The sequence below is a fragment of the Chanodichthys erythropterus genome, chromosome 9 (assembly GCF_024489055.1).
Source record: "Chanodichthys erythropterus isolate Z2021 chromosome 9, ASM2448905v1, whole genome shotgun sequence".
Classification (NCBI taxonomy): domain Eukaryota; kingdom Metazoa; phylum Chordata; class Actinopteri; order Cypriniformes; family Xenocyprididae; genus Chanodichthys; species Chanodichthys erythropterus.
The window spans coordinates 10064731-10083354 of NC_090229.1; the positions used below are offsets into that span (position 1 = coordinate 10064731).

Here is an 18624-nt window from a genome sequence, read left to right on the forward strand (position 1 = left end):
CCAATTTGCTTTTCACTGTAAAAAAAAAGATAGTCTTGAAACTAGTTAAACCATTAGCCAGTTAGCATTGACATTGTACTTTAACTCTACTGGCTAAGGGGCCATTCACACAGAACATGTTTTTCTATTCCAAAGTGCTACTTTTCTATTGTTTTTCTATGTAAATGTGCGCTAGACGGACGTGTATGACGGTATGACGGATGGTCGGAGTCTGTTTTCACCTAACTGAGCGTTTAATCGGCGTTTTCGGGTCGTGGAATGTCTGCGATGAGGCAAGTCCCCTGCAAAGACAGCTGTTTGATCGCGCCCACGTCTCATGCAACAAAGCAGTGGAAACGTGACATCGCAGCTTGTTCGTTTTAAAAAATATAATATAATTTTAAAAAAAAACAGTCCATAGTGCAATCCGTGCCATTCAGCAAAAGCACTGCTCGACTTCACCGAAAGAGAGAGGTATAACCATGAGAGCAACGCAGGTTTTTAGTATCCTTGCGAACCATGTAAACAATAACATGGAGACTGAACTGCAGTCTTTAATAGCTTTGTAGTCATTTTTAGCAGCTATTGTGCACGTAAACTCTGTATTTTTTTAATACTGCAGCTACCTACATGCACAAAAGGCAACTGTTTACACTTCTACGTGCATACCCAGTGTGCACACTCTAAAAAATATGTTAAAGACTAGGTTAAAAACAACCCAAGTTGAGTTGAAAATGGACAAATCAAACGTTTGGGTTGTTTTAACCCAGCAATTGGTTTGTTTTAACTGAGCAGTTGGGTTAAATGTTTGCTCAACCTGCTGGGTAGTTCTATTTAACGCAACTATTGTTTAAAAATTACTGTATTGCTTGCTTAAAATGAACCCAAAACATGTTGGAAATTAACATTTATTAATGTGTTTAATAATCGAACATTTATAAATAAGTTTAATAAATATAATTAAACATTTATGAAATTGATTATTAATAAACGCTCACCTTTTGATTATTATTGTTGCCTCTGGTAATTATGTGTCTGATTGTTAATTTCCAACATATTTTGGGTTCATTTTAAGCAAGCAATACAGTAATTTTTAAACAATAGTTGCGTTAAATAGATCTACCCAGCAGGTGGAGCAAACATTTAACCCAACCGCTGGATTTGTCCATTTTCAACCCAACTTGGGTTGTTTTTAAACCAGCATTTTTCAGAGTGCATGAACGGTCATGTGACATACGGTCATGTAGCATAGACTGAGATTGTTACTGAAATGCTGTGGAAGCGCCATTGTAGATGAGGATAGTTTTCATTTTAAAACACCATTTAACGCACTAGTGTAAATGCGGCCTTAGACGCAAAGACACATTCTGTGTGAACGAGCCCTAACACCTGATGTAACTGGGTTATTTGTTTTCAAACTTCTTAGTCTAACTTGAAAAGAACTAGCAGTGAACTTTAATATTCCACTGCAACATTCAAAGCAAAGTTCTATGGGAAGCAACGCAACATTGTGATTCTGAAAGCACAAGGCGCACGTCTTCTTCCATAGAAGGGCGGCTCTGCTAGAGACATAACGTCTCATTCTTAGCTAAGACCGGCTTGAAGGACTCTGGTCTACTTCCTGGGATCAATATCTCAACGGGAGACCCAGATTCTAGTAAGTTCTACTCTTAATATTCCACCCAGTTTTCACAGAGAGGAGGAGAGGTGCTTGACAGGAAACTAATGTGCTTGCCTACAAATGAATTCCCTTTGTAGCCCGTTCACTGGCATGTGCGTTCCACCCCCAGGACAGAAAATCAATACAGCAGAGTTTTGCTAGGTCTAATCGTAGCTTGCTGCTGGTCTTCAGCTGTTGTGGACCACAGAGTTTTTTTGGGTAGTGTGTTAGGTGAATAAACTTTAGCTGCATGCGGCCATATTTGCAAAACAGAACGTGTTGCTTAAAAAGCATCATACTGTGCCTAACAGATGTTCAACAGCCATTAGATATGTACCAAAAAAAAAAAAAAAGAGAGCTACGGGTTATAACAATTATTAACATTAACACTGACAATGAGCTATTGTTTTTGAAGCAACGTGAAGCCATTCCCAACTCAATTAATTTGCATAAACTGGCAAATTTTAGAGTGAAACAAGATATTCAGTTAGAAAAAATATAATTTATTAATAATTTATCAATCAGAAATCGATTGGATAATGAAAAGTGTCCGTTATGTAAAAACAGATATGTATCAAAACAAAACACATGTGGTATATATACATTAGTAAGTAAATATTACATACTTATGCTATTTTTAGTATTATTTATATACCATTACAGTATTTATTTATGTTGAATTAGTCTTATTCAGTTTTCATTTTAATTTTAGTTTAAACTTTAGTCATTTTAGTATTTCAACTTACTTTCAGTTATTTGCCAAGGCAACATTTCTAGTTTTCGTTTAAGTTTTTAAAGTTTAAGTTTTTCATCCATAACCCTCTCTCTGTCTCTGGTCTATTTTTGACTGCTACGTCTTTTAAGAATCATCCCTTTGCATATGAAATGCACCCCACATTTTGAACCTAAAGTTACATGATAGCCTGGGTGAGAAGCAGCAGTCTATCTGCCTCCCTCCAGTGCAGCAGAATAGACTAACATTTGTTCAAATGATATTGGCATAATAACAGAGATGGTTATGATGGCTTTGAATGGAGGGGGACTGGTGTGGTGCCGTTCCAGCAGCAGCCGAGCGCAACATCAGGCTCTATTAAGCACCAACATCCTTCTAATGGTCTCTGCGCTGACTAAATGGATAGGCCATTTGCACTCGAAGGTCATTTCTGTTTCAACCCAGGGACCTAGAAATGTTACACAGAGGTGCAATATATCAGAACAGGCGTGCTAAAGACAGAGACCTGGCTGTGATATTCTTCATGTAAAAACGAATGTGGGTATGATTATCTTTACCTGGTCGGGGCTTCAAACGGCTCCATATACGTGATACGAGACTCATCTTGCTGTTGTTTTCATGATATGATCTGAAGCTGACTATACTTTGATAAGCCAACTAATTTTTCACAGCAAGCTTGCAATGTGCCCTGTTTTAGTCTGTTTTATGGCAGTGAAACTAAATGATACTTTTTTTCTCAAAAGTATATATATATATATATATATATATATATATATATATATATATATATATATATATATATATATATATATATATATATATATATATATATATATACACACACAACAGTTCTTTCTGGTTCTCGAATCTGATTGACTGAGAGCCGTGTGATATTCTAGTGATAACAGCACTCCTGTCTTTTCATCATTTGTATCCCTCCGCTGGAAGAGACTGCCATGGCGGCCGAGCAAATCCACCACATTTTTTACAAATACTACACTTGTTGTATCACAAACTCAAGTTTTAAGAGTTTTTTTTAGTCAAGAATGTAATAATGAAATAATAGCACCTATTTTACAATTGTTTAGACGTTTTCGGACATGCAAGCTCCAGGCCATCAACGGCCGTTCAGGGCTCGTGTACCCGCCGAGAACAACTTAATCTCGGCCAGTGCTTCGTGGATTTGACGTTGTCTGTTATAGATTTTAAACATGAGATAGAATTCATTTTTGGTACTTAAAATGGGCAATCTTTGGTCTTGCTAATCTATTACTTGTTCCTGAGCAAATCAAATCAGGCTATGTTAAATTTAATAATTTAATATTAAGGCTATATTTAACTTACATCCTGTAGAGCAGTGATTTTGTATGTTTGACTGAATTGTACAATTATTTCCTATTGTCATTTATAATGGCTATTGTTGTTCATTTAAATATTGTTGTTCAATAAATATTATTTTATATGAATAATATGTTGTATTTGGTATTGAGAAAGGGTCCATTAGTGCGTAATATGGATTGAGAGAAAGTTACATTAAAGTACTTATACAAACTTTACGAGTAAATGAGTCAGTTGCAAGAGACTTTTAAATTGAAAGGCAGTTTTGTAAAAAAAAACAACAACAAAAAAAAACGCTGTTATGGAAAATTCCCTTAACTTTAAAAAGGACATATTCAAAGATCACTTTCTTCAGCGAGTTCCTCTGAAACCCTCCACCTCCCCCAGCTCCACCTGCATAGATCTGCTAAGTGATTTATATATTTCTATTTATGCAGCAGCATGTCTTAGTGCAATAATCAACAGCAGCAGTGTGTGTTTTGGCACTGTGTTGAGTTGTCACTAGATATAAAATCTGGTCCCTGAAGCAAAACCTATTGATGCTGTATGACTGCTGTAAATCACATGTATGACTTGGATATGGAAGCAATAAAATCTCAGGGTGACTTCATATAGCTGCCAGTGTTGTTGACACAAAGCCGGTTTGATCTGTTTTTGGGAAGCATTGATCACCCCTGAAACTGCCGCTTGAAAGCCCTGCAGGGAGGAGCTTGCTAGTCCACACAACAAAATCAAACAGAAACCCCTCAACCTTTCATCAGATCATTTCCACAGCCTTCATGAGTCAGAAATGTTGTCTAAGCAGCAGAAATCTTGTGATGAAATAGCTTTTTATAATTGCTGAAATGTGTTAGACATTAGATGTTTTTATTGTGTTTACAAAAGATCCCTGGGGAGAATTTGTTTATTATTATTATTAAAAGCATCCCTAGCAGATATATTATTTTTATAGCATCCTAGCGGATATAGTGTATCCACAAAAAAACAACATAAGGACCTTACTCACACCAAAAGAAAAAAAAACTAAATGATGGTCCTTTTTCCTCACAAACCCCCATAAAAGAGGTTATAAAGATTACAAAATGAGAAACATTTGAATAATTAAGCATCATCTGAAAAGATGCACTTGTCAAGTGTTTATCAGTTTAATAACATTCTGTTCTTTCTGTACATTGTCTATAAAACACAGCTTAATATGTTTCACTCTAAGGAGTAAAATTTGGGAGAATGTCTTTTGGCTATTGGAATGAACATTTACATATCTCCAGGCATAAAATTTAACATGCTCTGACATCAAACAGAAATCTTTGAAATGTAAGTACCGTAGTTATGTTTAAACTGTGGATTTCCTCTGAATTTACATAATTACATTCAGGGCTTTAATTAAATCTCAAGAGACTCACTCAACCCAAGTAACAATAATTTCTTAGAGATATATCAAACAGTGAACATGTTGCCCTGAATTAGTACGAAGCGCTTAGGTGTAGAAGGTAGTAATTAATCAATTGTTCTGTGAAAGCTACTTTGAAGTACCGTTTAACTTTGAAAGGCTTCATGTCGTACCTGAATGACTAAATTAAATAGCTCTTATTAAAAGGTTACTTCACACAAAAATTAAAATTCTGTCATTTATTCAACATTCAACAATGTTTTAAACTTTGACTTTTGTTTTTCTATGAAACAGATCTATCTATCTATCTATCTATCTATCTATCTATCTATCTATCTATCTATCTATCTATCTATCTATCTATCTATCTGTCTGTCTGTCTGTCTGTCTGTCTGTCTGTCTGTCTGTCTGTCTGTCTGTCTGTCTGTCTGTCTGTCTGTCTGTCTGTCTGTCTGTCTGTCTGTCTGTCTGTCTGTCTGTCTGTCTGTCTGTCTTTCTGTCAGGCCTATAAATCTTCAAACTTCAAGGCTTTTTAGACTTTTGTCAAAGCTTTCAAAACTAACATTCCGAGTGCTTTTCTAGTTAAAAAATTACATTTACATGAATTTTTGTCATTTTAGTTCTACTTATAAGCTGTGTTTTCACTGCAGGAACTTTCCCCTGAAACTATAGACTTTGGGGTCGTACTCGGTGTGTTTCGACCGCAGGGATCAGGGTCTAAATGAAGTTCCGGGTAAAAATTTCCCCCTCAGAAAGTCCCTGCTCACAAGGTAGCACTTTTTCAAAGTTCAGGAACTTTTGGGGGTGGGACTTGGGTGCTGAACATGCTGATTGGTCAAGTTCATGCAGCATTTTTATTGGTTGACTCCACAAAGCATTTTATCTCAACCATCAAGTCTGTTGCGGTGCGTGCAGTAAGAGTTTCCGATGATGAGGTTCAGGCTTTATTAAGCTTATATGCAGAGGAAAGTTACGCACAGTCCTATGTCACCAGACTAATTTGCCTAATCTTCACGGTACTTTAGAATGTGATGGAAACGCAGACAGCAACAGGTCTAGGTGAAAAACAGTTCCTGGGACAAATTGTTCGGTGGAAACATGGCTTTACATTCAAATTTAAATTCCACATCCTGTTTGAACTGAATTAGAATTTAAAATTATTTCTCAATTCAGTTCTGTATGGTGTATGACCCTGGTATTTAGAAAGACACATTGCATCTAAACAGTAAAATGACTTTTTGCTTCACCACTGGACTCTGAGATTCTTTATTTCACGTTTCAATTCGTCTGGTGCCTCTTTGAAAGAGGCGCAATTCGTATTTCAATTAGAACTAAACTGAGGCACTTGAGGACGCGAGGCAGTGAAAACCGAGGCCCTCGTGCTGAGCCGTGCCAGCGGAGGACAGATTTCTTTCTGACAGGCCAAGAGCTGCGCTCATTTTCTCTCCATGCAACCGTCTTCTGCTATTAATTTTTAATCAAGCTTCTCCATCTGCGTTTCAGTGAGGGCTCTGCTGCTCCCGCAACCGTTCTATGAAATGCGTCTCGCATGGCTGTTCCCCGCACCCTGTCAGAAAAAAGCGAGACATTCGAGAAAAGAAGGAGATTTGAGTTCAGTGCAAAGGTTTCCACTCTCACGATTGCACACATAAACACACAAATTCGCACATGTGATTGTGCCCCGAGGTCACGATGTACGGAGCTTTGAACACCTGCCAGCGCAGTGACACAGCATCCAGCACATCTTCAGTTCTCCGCAGGATGAATCATCACACCTAACGTGCCTGTCCTTTCCCAGCGCGCCGCATCAAAGCTGCTGTTTACAGGTGGGCGCTGTCGACCGCACCAATATCGATTTTGCTAATTTTCTAAAGCCCGTCTGCATGAGAAACACTCGCTGCAAGCTGTCTCTGTGAAATCCATTTTTGGGCCTTGAGCTCAATTATATGCAAATCAAGAAAAGGAGATTTAATTACACCTGATGCAGCTCTTGTTTACATATTCAGAACAAAAAAAGTGTCTCTTGTCGTCTGCAGGAACCTCCAGAGGGATCCTGGCAGAATATGCAACGACCCTTACACTGTCAGACGCCAGATCGGGGCAGTAAATACGAGACTCAATAAGATACCGGAGCGCGGTGCTTTGGAGACAGCTGAGGTAAAATGGACAAGGTGTAAAACCTAGGGCAGAACAGCTGTTTGTATGCTATTGAAAACACATCTGTAAGTACATCTCACATCAATGCAGTTGTTACAGCGCAATTAAAAAGAGCATATGGAGGCCTCCCTCCAGAGACTGGAACAAACTCAGTGTTTCTGGCAACTTGCTCAACACATAGGAGCTACAGAACAGGAAGACCTGCCTTTATATCATTGGCCATTCATACATTCCTGACCAGTCCAATTAAAGACACTGATAATGAGCTCTGAGACACTAAAGAAGTGTAATTATCTATGACTGCTACTAATACAATACACCACTGTGTATTTAATTTAGATGATTTTTCATTACAGCATTCACAAAAGCAAAAAATCCTTTGTAATTCCGGATAAATGTTGCTTAAAATCTAAATTCTGTCCCTTGAATAAAATTGTAACATTTTATTTTTTTATTTATTATTTTTTAAGGGACTATTTTTCTTTAATTCATTTTATGTAACAATTCATTAAACAAGAGGTTAATATTAAGTAACTTCTTTAAGATATTGAGTTACAATATTAAAGAGACAATATTGCCAGTTTCATTTTGTCTCATAGAGCAAAAATAGTTACAGAAATAGTTTGAACAAATCAGCTGTGTGAATGATTAATTGACTAACACATAAATACACTAAATTTTGTTAAAGAAAGAATAAAATTATGTCCCAAATGATATACTATACACTATGCACTTATACACTATGTACTCATCCATGTAGTGTATGAATTTTATACGTTTATTTTGTCATTAAACATCGGAGTACCAAAACCCAATTCATTCACAAAACCCAAAAGTACCAAAACAATAAAACAAAAAAATAAAGACGAAAACTGTATCCACAATATACAATGGTTTTGGGGTTTTGCTTGAGGTTCCACCACAACACTCTCACTGACTTGGTTAACAAGTAATGAATGTGAGTCTCGCCTCCAACCCCCTCCGTAACGTAATGAAAGCTGCGACAGCTAAGTGCATGAAATCACATGGCCTTTACTGAATGAATCGATGATTCACTCATAAACAAAGCCACTTGTTTTGTTCCTAAATTAATACATTTTTGAACAAAATCAGCTGTGTGAATGATTCACTGACTCACATATAAGGCATTAGGTGTGTTCGACTTGAAGCGGCATGACGAAGAGCGATCGGTGTGTGATATCAAAGAACCGCAAGAGCGATTCGAGAGCAGAAGGTTCTGTATGATTTCGAATCGCTTTCCCGGTACTTTGATGTCAAACACCAAACGGTCTGTGCAGTGCCACATCAAGTCGAACACACCTAATCACTTCTTTTGTTCCAGAATCAGTGTTTTGAATTAATCGTTTGAGTGAATGATTCAATGTCTCGGTCATAAACAAAGTCACTTATCCTTTCTTGAATGAATCACTGTTTTTGAATGAATCGTTTGAGTAAATGATTCTACTGGCTTAACTTTGTAACATGCAAAAAAGATTTTGAATCCATGTTAATATATTCACACCACCTCTGAATCTGTGTAAACAGCACATTTTTAGTTTAAGATATGCAACTTCTATACAGTGTAAAAATAGCTCTAGAAAGGCATATTTAATAATAGTATAACAAGGATGTAAATAAGACCAAAAACATCACTCTATATGCATATACACATACAACAACTTGCTCAATGTCAGGAGCAAATCTACTAACCGCAGCATCATGATTCTGAAATTAATTCATTCTAATTTAATTAAGAACATGTTTGAACTGGCACTGACAAAAATGAGGTCGAACATGACTGTCGTCGGATCCAGTGCGATTCACATCCTTTATTCATGTGGGGACTGTCACAACAAATAACCTTTCATCTGTGGCTAAGGTAAAAACTTAATTACCGTGTTGGGAGAGTCTGGCACACACAAGCAGCCATCTCACTCATCTATACATAGAGAAAATTGAATAAAACAGAGCTTTGTAAATAATGCATTTCCAAGTGTCATCATAATACAGAACAGAACAGCAGTTGGGCTTTTCTCTTGCATTTTACTGCAGCTAACCCAAAGCTATCTTCTAGTTCCCCACTGTGGCATATGATGTATCAGTATTAATAAGATAAGAAGTCCAGGTCTGTTCCCCCTCATTTATCTATAACATTATGGGGTTTTAATGGTCGTTCAGTTAGCACTGTGAAATTATCTGGAGTGCTTTCACTGATAGCATCGTAGCAGTTTTGCGATGCCATCAGCTGAAATCTTATCAGGGACATCAGCATCCTATCTGTGTACTGACCCGGTTTCATGTCTACAGCTCGCCGCCTGTCTATTCCTCTGCAACGCTTCACAAAACACATATTACAGTTCATTACTGCGTCAGGTTTGGCTAAATGAATGGATGCCATGAGACACAAAAATATGCAGAGCATCCTGAAGGTTACAGAGACTAGAAAAATAATGCTCTTTGAAAAATAGCTCCCATTAGGAATCTGAAGCATTCAGTGGAGCATTGCATTTTAACATTTTTTAAAAATGCACCATCTCTGAGATTGGTAAAGCTTTGCATCTGTCTTAATAAACACAAGAGTCCTTGGCCAGACGCAACCTTTACACAATCGTGAGTATAATTTGGGGGCCACATCAAAAGAGAGGATTCATTCATTTTGTTCAGTAGGTTGTACAAGGTAGATTGACAGTTTTCCCAAGTGAAATATGTCAGAGATCAGTGATTCACAACCTGTGGGAACTTGAGAATTCAATTCGATTTTGAGAATTCAACAATATTATTGATCTGACTGCATTGACACTGTTGCATGAGAACTGAACTGAGATAGAAGATGACATCACTGTTTTCTCTAGAGCTGCTGTATAGATAAATGAACTAAATTATTAACTAATGATTTTTACAATGGAAATGAATCAACACTGCACTTACTTAAAGGGATAGTTCACCCAAAAATGAAAATTATCCCATGATTGACTCACCCTCAAGCCATCCTAGGTTTTCTTAGGATCCATCATCTTCTTCCAGATGAACACAATCAGAGATATATTTAAAAATATCCTGGCTCTTCCAAGTTTTATAATGGTAGTGAATGGTGCTCATGAATTTGAAGCCCAAAAAAGTGCATCCGTACAGCTCCGGGGGGTTGATAGTGGCCTTCTGAAGCAAAACAATGGGTTTAAAAAAAAAAAAAAAAAAAAAAAAACTAGCTTCCGGCAAGCGGCCATACATATCGAGTTACGGAGAAAGAATGACCTGTGACGCGACGAATGACGCGAGAGGCGTGTAATGTCAAGTTTACGCTACAGGATTTTAAGCCCGATTTAAGCCCGATTTGCAAGTTAACGAGATCGCCGACAGGGCGGGCAGTGATCGGGGGAAAATCAGCAAGTGATCAGCGCTCACCAATCTTTATGTGTGAACTACTCAACGACGCATCAAAGAGGCTCACTGATGTGTTGCTGACACCTCACTGAGACAAATATCTAGCATGCTAAATATCTGGAGCTGTCGGCCGACTCGATATCCTATGGTGTTACGTGTGTTGACGCAACAACCAATAAAATATATTAAGTTTTATTAACGTATTTCGGGAGGAACAAGTCAAATAAAGCCGAGTTCAGACTGCACGATTTTAGCCCCGATTTTGGCTCGCCGACAGGTTTTGAGAAATCGCCGACAAATGCCCGAAATCACAGGCAAATCGGTGCTCGTTCACGCGAGTGACAATCACGCAGTGTGAATGAGCAAAGACGCGATCTGATAGAATCGCAGACGAGTCGCCGACACCCGTGAGATATTTGGCATGCTAAATATCTGGACCTGTCAGCGATTCAAAATCCTTCTGTGTGAAAAGTGTTCTGACTGAAAACTACATCGGCAATGACTGACAGCCAATGAGAAAGCAAGATACAGAGCAGCGTGGAGTTCGGGGAGGAGTTATAGACCACAACATCAGCAAGCATGGCTTCATTCACATAAACATTACAATTCTATCAAACAGAAACAAAGCACAAACATTTGCTTGACCATCCGCAACTGCAGCACATTGAAAAGTTATGTATTTAGCTCCAACTGTCATTGCAGAACACACAATCCTTGTACTTTGCGTCTCCCCAAACATTTCCTCCATATTCTTCTTGTTTTCGCTGCAAATCAGCGCACAGGCAATTCGTATTTCAAGCTTCATGCGGGCTACCATTTTTAATAATAATCCCACCGTGTGTCTCAATCAGCACCCTAGTTCAGTAGTCAGGGCACTGATCAGGGTATCAGCCACATTCACTTTCATTATGTACTGATTCACTACCTAGGGAGCTGATTGAGACGCAGAGCCAGTCTCACGTGAAAACTCTGGTCTTGCGCGCGTTGTTTCCTTGTCAGGTCTCGCGTGTGTTTGGTTGTGAAACGTTGTTTGCGTGCCAGACAGAGTTGTTGGCGATTCTTCCTATTGTAAAGTCACGCAGTGTGAAACCTTCTGTCGCCGATCCATCGTGCAGTGTGAACGCAGCAGCGACTGAATGCTGGCCAAGATAGTCATGCAGTGTGAAAAGAACAGTGACCCGACTACTTTGAAAATCGTGCAGTCTGAACTCGGCATAAGCTACACAATCATTACATCATCTTATTACTTCATCTCAACCAGCTGTCAACAATCTGTAATCAACACATCTACCCAATCAGCATGAGTTCAGGCCTATATATAATCACAGTCAAACTCACCCAAGGATCCTCGACAGTTTCCAGAATCCCTACTCTGTGTTCGGGCCGATTACCGAGCTTGGAGCCCTCTCCCCGGACAGCACGCCAAATACGTTTACCAATTAATTTATTTGACTTATTTGTAAGTGTGAACTCTTAAAACATTGATGTCTATGGAAGCAGCAATAACAATCCATTCAAATAGCCTATAATTTGCCAACATTTATTCATATCAGTTACACATTGTGTAAAACTATAAAGCTCACTCTTCTTCTCCCAGTTCACCGGCCACATCTATTTCGGTACAAATGGATGAATTCACATGCTGTAGCCTATAAATCTGACTGACAGAACTCTCTGAACTAAAGCACAAACAAGCAAGCGTTATAGATTTAGATCAAAACAATTAAATGACAAAACACTCACTTGCACATATTTCAGAATCGGATTATCAGATAGTTGATGACATGGTAAGAAAAGCGATACATCTGTCATACAGTGTGGCCACAGTGTGTCATTTACATAGTGTCACGTAGTGTGAACACCACAACGACTTTACAGCAGTGTTCATCTGAAAGAAGATAGTCATATACACCTAGGATGGCTTGAGGGTGAGTAAATCATGGGATAATTTTCATTTTTGAGGGAAACTACTGGGTGATGCTACTTCAATTATATTTTGTTATATAATGCAAATACATTCATAGTAAGTATGAATGTCTAACATTTATAAGCATGGCTAAAATGTCCAAATACATGTTAGGGCCACTGTAAGTAACAAAACCTGTCGCAAAAGTTCTCTGATAGTCTTTTCATTAAAGGTGCTGTATGTAGGAATGACACCCAGTGGTCGAAATAGGTACTGCAGTCCAAATTCAAAATATTGTTTGCCCCACCCCCTCCTTCAAAGGCGCGGGTTGCCAGCTTGAGGACACGCAACAAGAGGGAGCGCAACTGACAATGAAAGCCAAGGAGTCTTACACACTTTAAGCTGATGAGTTGATTTATCTGTGATTTTAAATGCTGTCGTTCATAGATATATTTAGATGGATGCAGAGGCTTTTTAGGTCAGGTAGAATCGGTGATTCTCTGACCCAGCTTGTTTGCTGGTTTCCATGGCTGCAAAATGCTGTGTTTTCCGCCAACTGGCAACCTGTGATGGTGAAATACTATTGGATAAACTGGCAGCACACGGTTTTGCACAGACCAAAACAAAGACAGACATTCCAACACGGAATTGTTTTTCTGAGAAACAAGTAGGTGAACTTAGCATGTTTCCTAAATATCTGCGAACATATTGGGGTATTTTAATGCATTATAAAAGTGAAAATCCTACATATAACACCTTTAACATAAATGCTTCATACCAGGTGCATGAGATAAAAAAAGCACCACTTTTCTGGTCTGGTGTCGATTAAGATAAACAAGGTTGGGAAGCACTGTGAAAATATGCAATGATAACATGTGTGCACGCTTGGAGAAGCATTACCAGTGTCTGTCATAATCGTGTTGATGCTGATCCTTTTCCTTTCCAGGAGGAAAACACTTGGATTGATAACATTTATAATGGATTACGGTGTTTAAAAGCAAAGCCGAAAGCTGTGATAGCATCTCATTTCCACACAAGGAAGAAGAAAGATAGAGAGAGAAATAGAAAATAATGCAGAAGGCCAAGGACAGGGGAGAAGAAGATCAGAGGAATTTTCAATTTTAGCTCACATCTCGCCCATAAAACTCAAGGCCATCCATGCATGGCCAGCGAGCGCCACGTGGTTCATGCACGGCGCAAGATAAGTAGTCAGTCTAAAACAATCCGAATGGCGATTAATGGAACGCTTTGTGGATGCTGAGCAAGGCCATGTTTTATTCAGAGCCTCTGGAGGGCTATACTCACAGATAAATCACAGATAAAGACCCAGTGAAAATTGCCAATATTTTCATAGTGCCAAACAAGTCAGTGGGGACCACGTTGGTTTGATATCCATCTCTTTCCCTGCTTAGATTCATTCCACCAGCCCGGAGACACATTGCATCACTCCATCGAAGAAGCGATGGCTGTCTCGTGAAAGATCTACCCTATTTATTTTGTCCGTCCTTTTATTTTCAGCTCTCTGAATCATCAGTGAAATCACCTACAGACCAAGATAACTATTTCTGGATGTGGACGCAAGGCTGTTCTCTATTACCTTACGTGAGATGTATGAAACTGCACAGAGATCTCACATAATCCTGGAGAAAGCCTGCTGTGATGACCTGTGAGGAAGACTAAATTGTAGAGGAAAGGGAAGACCAGATTCATTGTGAGAGATCCAGTATTGAACTGGAACTAGCAGCACTACATTTTTCAGTGGTGTGACAGTTGCGCAGACTTTAAAAAACATGGTCTTTCTTAGTATTTTTGTCTTGTTTTCCAGTAAAAAAAATAAATAAAATAGACATCCTTAAAACAAAATCAATCAACTTGAAAAGCAAAACTGTTCATCAACACTTGGTTTCAGAGAACATTCATCCAATTAAGTTTATTTTTGCAAATTATTCATGTTTCAAGCATAAATCTCACTAATTTGTTAGGTTTATGCATAAAACAAGAGTAAAACATTGGCATAATACAAATTTAAGCAATTTTAAGTGGTGTTGATTATGATTTCACTTTTTTAACTTTAGTTAGTGTGTAATGTCGTTGTTTGAGCATAAACAACATCTGCAAAGTTACGACGCTCAAAGTTCAATGCAAAAGGAGATATTTTCTTCTGAGGAATTCTCTGTTTAAAGGTGCCCTAGAACCAGTTTTTACAAGATGTAATATAAGTCTAAGGTGTCCCCTGAATGTGTCTGTGAATTTTCAGCTCAAAATACCCCATAGATTTTTGTATTAATTTTTTTAACTGCCTATTTTGGGGCATCATTAACTATGCACCGATTCAAGCTGTGGCCCCTTTAAATCATACGCTCCCTGCCCCCTGAGCTCTCGACTATAATACAGTGCATTTACAAAGTTCACACAGCTAATATAACCCTCAAATGGATCTTTACAAGATGTTCGTCATGCATACTGCATGCATGCGTCAGATCATGTGAGTATAGTATTTATTTGGATGTTTACATTTGATTCTGAATGAGTTTGATAGTGCTCCGTGGCTAAAGCTAACATTACACACTGTTGGAGAGATTTATAAAGAATGAAGTTGTGTTTATGAATTATACAGACTGCAAGTGTTTAATAATGAAAATAGCGACGGCTCTTGTCTCCGTGAATACAGTAAGAAACGATGGTAACTTTAACCACATTTAACAGTACATTAGCAACATGCTAACGAAACATTTAGAAAGACAATTTACAAATATCACTAAAAATATCATGTAATTATGGATCATGTCAGTTATTATCGCTCCATCTGCCATTTTTCGCTGTTGTTCTTGCTTGTTTACCTAGTCTGTTGATTCAGCTGTGCACAGATCCAGACATTAATACTGGCTGCCCTTGTCTAATGCCTTGAACATGAGCTGGCATATGCAAATATTGGGGTTGTACATATTAATGATCCCGACAGTTACGTAACAGTCGGTGTTATGTCTTCGGAAGTCTTTTAAACAAATGAGATTTATATAAGGAGGAAACAATGGTGTTTGAGACTCACTGTATGTCTTTTCCATGTACTGAACTCTTGTTATTTAACTATGCCAAGGTAAATTCAATTTTTGATTCTAGGGCACCTTTAAGAACTACAACAAACAGCTGGTAGGGACTACAACAAGCTTCTTCCCAGGTTGGTGACATCACTAACCCTAAAATTTACATAAACCCTGCCACCGAGATCACACAACAAAGGGGGTGAGGCCATGTTATTGCAATACAGTGCATAACACAAATGCCAACATAAGTTATAACCGTAATTAAACTAAACTATACCTGTTCTATCTTCATGCAGCATATATTCTCTGGCTCTGTTACAACAGTTTCCACATGAGCGATTTATAAATGATCATGACAGAATATGCTAATCAATGACTTTAAGATAGTTAACTCCACATCAGCTACATAAATTCATCCACTAACCATTCAGAAATGTCCTGTTGCATTCTACATGTTGTCACTTCTTCTTGAGTCTCTCCATCATTGTGTCCAACTCCGGTTTGAACATAAAAGGCTGAAGAGTTTCTGACATTTTCAGTGAGTCTGCATGAGGTCATCATCGCTGCTAACACTCTTCTTCTTCTCATTTGCATTTAAAGGGACACACAAACAAAGCGTTTTTGCTCAGCCTCAAAAAGTAACAAATTTAACATGCTATAAAAAATTATCTGTGGGGTATTTTGAGCTAAAACTTCACATATACACTGTGGGGACATCAGAGACTTATATAACATCTTGTAAAAGTGGCATTATATGACCCCTTTAAGAATTTAATCTCTTATACAATCACTGCTGTTCAAATTGATTTTTTAGTGATTCAGTTCATTTTATGGTTCATTTCAGTGAATTGTTTTAAAATATGACTCACCAGTTCATATGAGTCATCCTTCTGGAACTCAATTTTTTATCATCTTTGTTGTGGCAAAATCAACATTTAGCATATATAAATATATTTATAAATATTTATATATTTTACTGTATTTTATAAATATTTATACTATTATTATTGTTTACACTATATTTATAAATTAGATTTTTTCACTTTTCAAGCTATATGTTCATGTTATCCACTAATTTGTATAAAAATAGTGTTTCTATATATATATATATATGCCAGTACACAGAATACTGTGTACTAGCATCCAATGTAAAAAAAATAAAAAATAAATAAATAAAATATATATATATATATAATTTATTATTTATTTTATTTTTTACATTGGATGCCAGTACACAATATTCTAATTACATAATAAAAGTGTACATATGGTGAAATTTACACATTTAATGACTGATAATTTTCAAGTCCACCCATTTTACAGGCTGTATTGACTAATCCAGGGCTTGACTAAACACTTTAAAGGTATGGGTTACCCAAAAAATTTAATTTTCTGTTAATTTACTCACCCTCAGGATATCCAAGATGTAGATGTCTTTTTTTTTTTCATTAGAAATGTAAAGAAGATTCTTAGCTGAAACCGTGGTCCTTGATGATTCATATAATGCAAGTCAATGGCTACCATCACTTTGAGAGCCTGTGGCCAAGGCTGTGGTTTACAGGTAATAATGGTGTAAATAATGTTCAGTTTCTTGCAGAGACCTATCATTTTGCTTCATAAGACATCAATGAATCATCAGGAGCCATGGGTATTAATTTTGTTTTGCCTGTATTTTTGCTTCTCAAAGTGACAGCACCCACTGACTTGCATTATGCGCCAAGGACCATAGTTTCAGCTAAATATCTTCTTTACTGTTCTACTGAAGAAAAATTGACACCTACATCTTGGATGGCCCTAAGGGTGAGTAAATTAACAGCAAATGTTCATTTTTGGGTGAACTATCCCTTTAAAAAGCCTCAGTGTACTTACATTTGTTAAATACTTACAGTCTAGCTAACTACTTTTCAAAAGGGTAGCTTCACTATAGGCTGTTATTGCTCTCATCAATACGCCACTTGCACAGTTAAACACAATCGCTGTTTATTCAACCACTAACTGCACCTTGCCGAGTCTTGCATTCATTAGAAGATCAACAAAAATGTCACACTTCCCTCGGCTTGTGAGATGGAAAGGTTTCTTTCCCCCAGCTGTGATCGAATACACTACAGCATCAGCTGCACTTTAGACTGTTTAAAAATTTATTCTGAATTAACACTTTCTGACAGAAACATCTCGCTTGAGCATCTGTACAATGGAGAGTCACATATCGACTCGTATGCTTTGAAATCCTCTGGTTTTTAAAAATTGAGGAGGTCACTGTAGTGGATTTTTCCATCTTGTGGAAGTAAACAATAATAGTGTGATTCAGAAGGGAGAGCTTACACAAGCACACACACCCCCCAAAAAACACAGGATCCAGTGGAGACAAGCGGCGTAAGGAAAATATGTTTGTCAGCAGTATCTCGGCCATACATCTCTGAGAAACATCCAGGGGGTTTTGGGAGTGTAATAGAAGTATACGGATTGGAAATGAGAAAGTGAGAGAACAAACCATGAATTTCAAAAAGACAAGGGGAGGTGAGGGTGTGAAGAAAGAGAAAGAAAACCAGCAGAGCATTGATGTAGCTTGTATAGAGTTGGAAATAAAGCAAATTAGCAAAGCTATTTTGTTGTTTTGTTTTGGGAGGTCCTTAAAAGTAAAATTATGTCATTATTTCATCTGGCATTATATTGAAAACTGCTCAGGATCAGCATTAATCTTGTCAATGAAAATGTTTGTTAGCAATTTTTTAAACTATAACAAAGATGTTCATTGCATTATGCATTGCATAATGAAGGCACTTAAACTATTTTAATTAAAACATACTTTAGATGAAAATGACAAATATAACAAATAAAATTGATAAATGCAGTAATAATGTTTGTTTGTTTGTTTGTTTGTTTTTGCACAATACATTTCAAAAGTTTGGGGTCAGTACGATTTTTTTTGTTTTGTTTTTTTTTTGAAAAAAGTCTCTTATGCTCACCAAGCCTGCATTTATTGTGTGTTATTGTGAATTTATTTTTCAATATAAAACTGCTTTATATTTTAATGTA

At 37.4% G+C, this 18624-nt stretch overlaps 1 protein-coding gene across 1 annotated transcript in view; it reads right to left on the bottom strand.

Moving 5' to 3' along the window:
• The window catches only part of fibcd1a (fibrinogen C domain containing 1a), a 135922-nt gene that overhangs the window by 12534 nt on the left and 104764 nt on the right, over positions 1-18624 (bottom strand). The gene's annotated exons all lie outside the window — the stretch shown is intronic.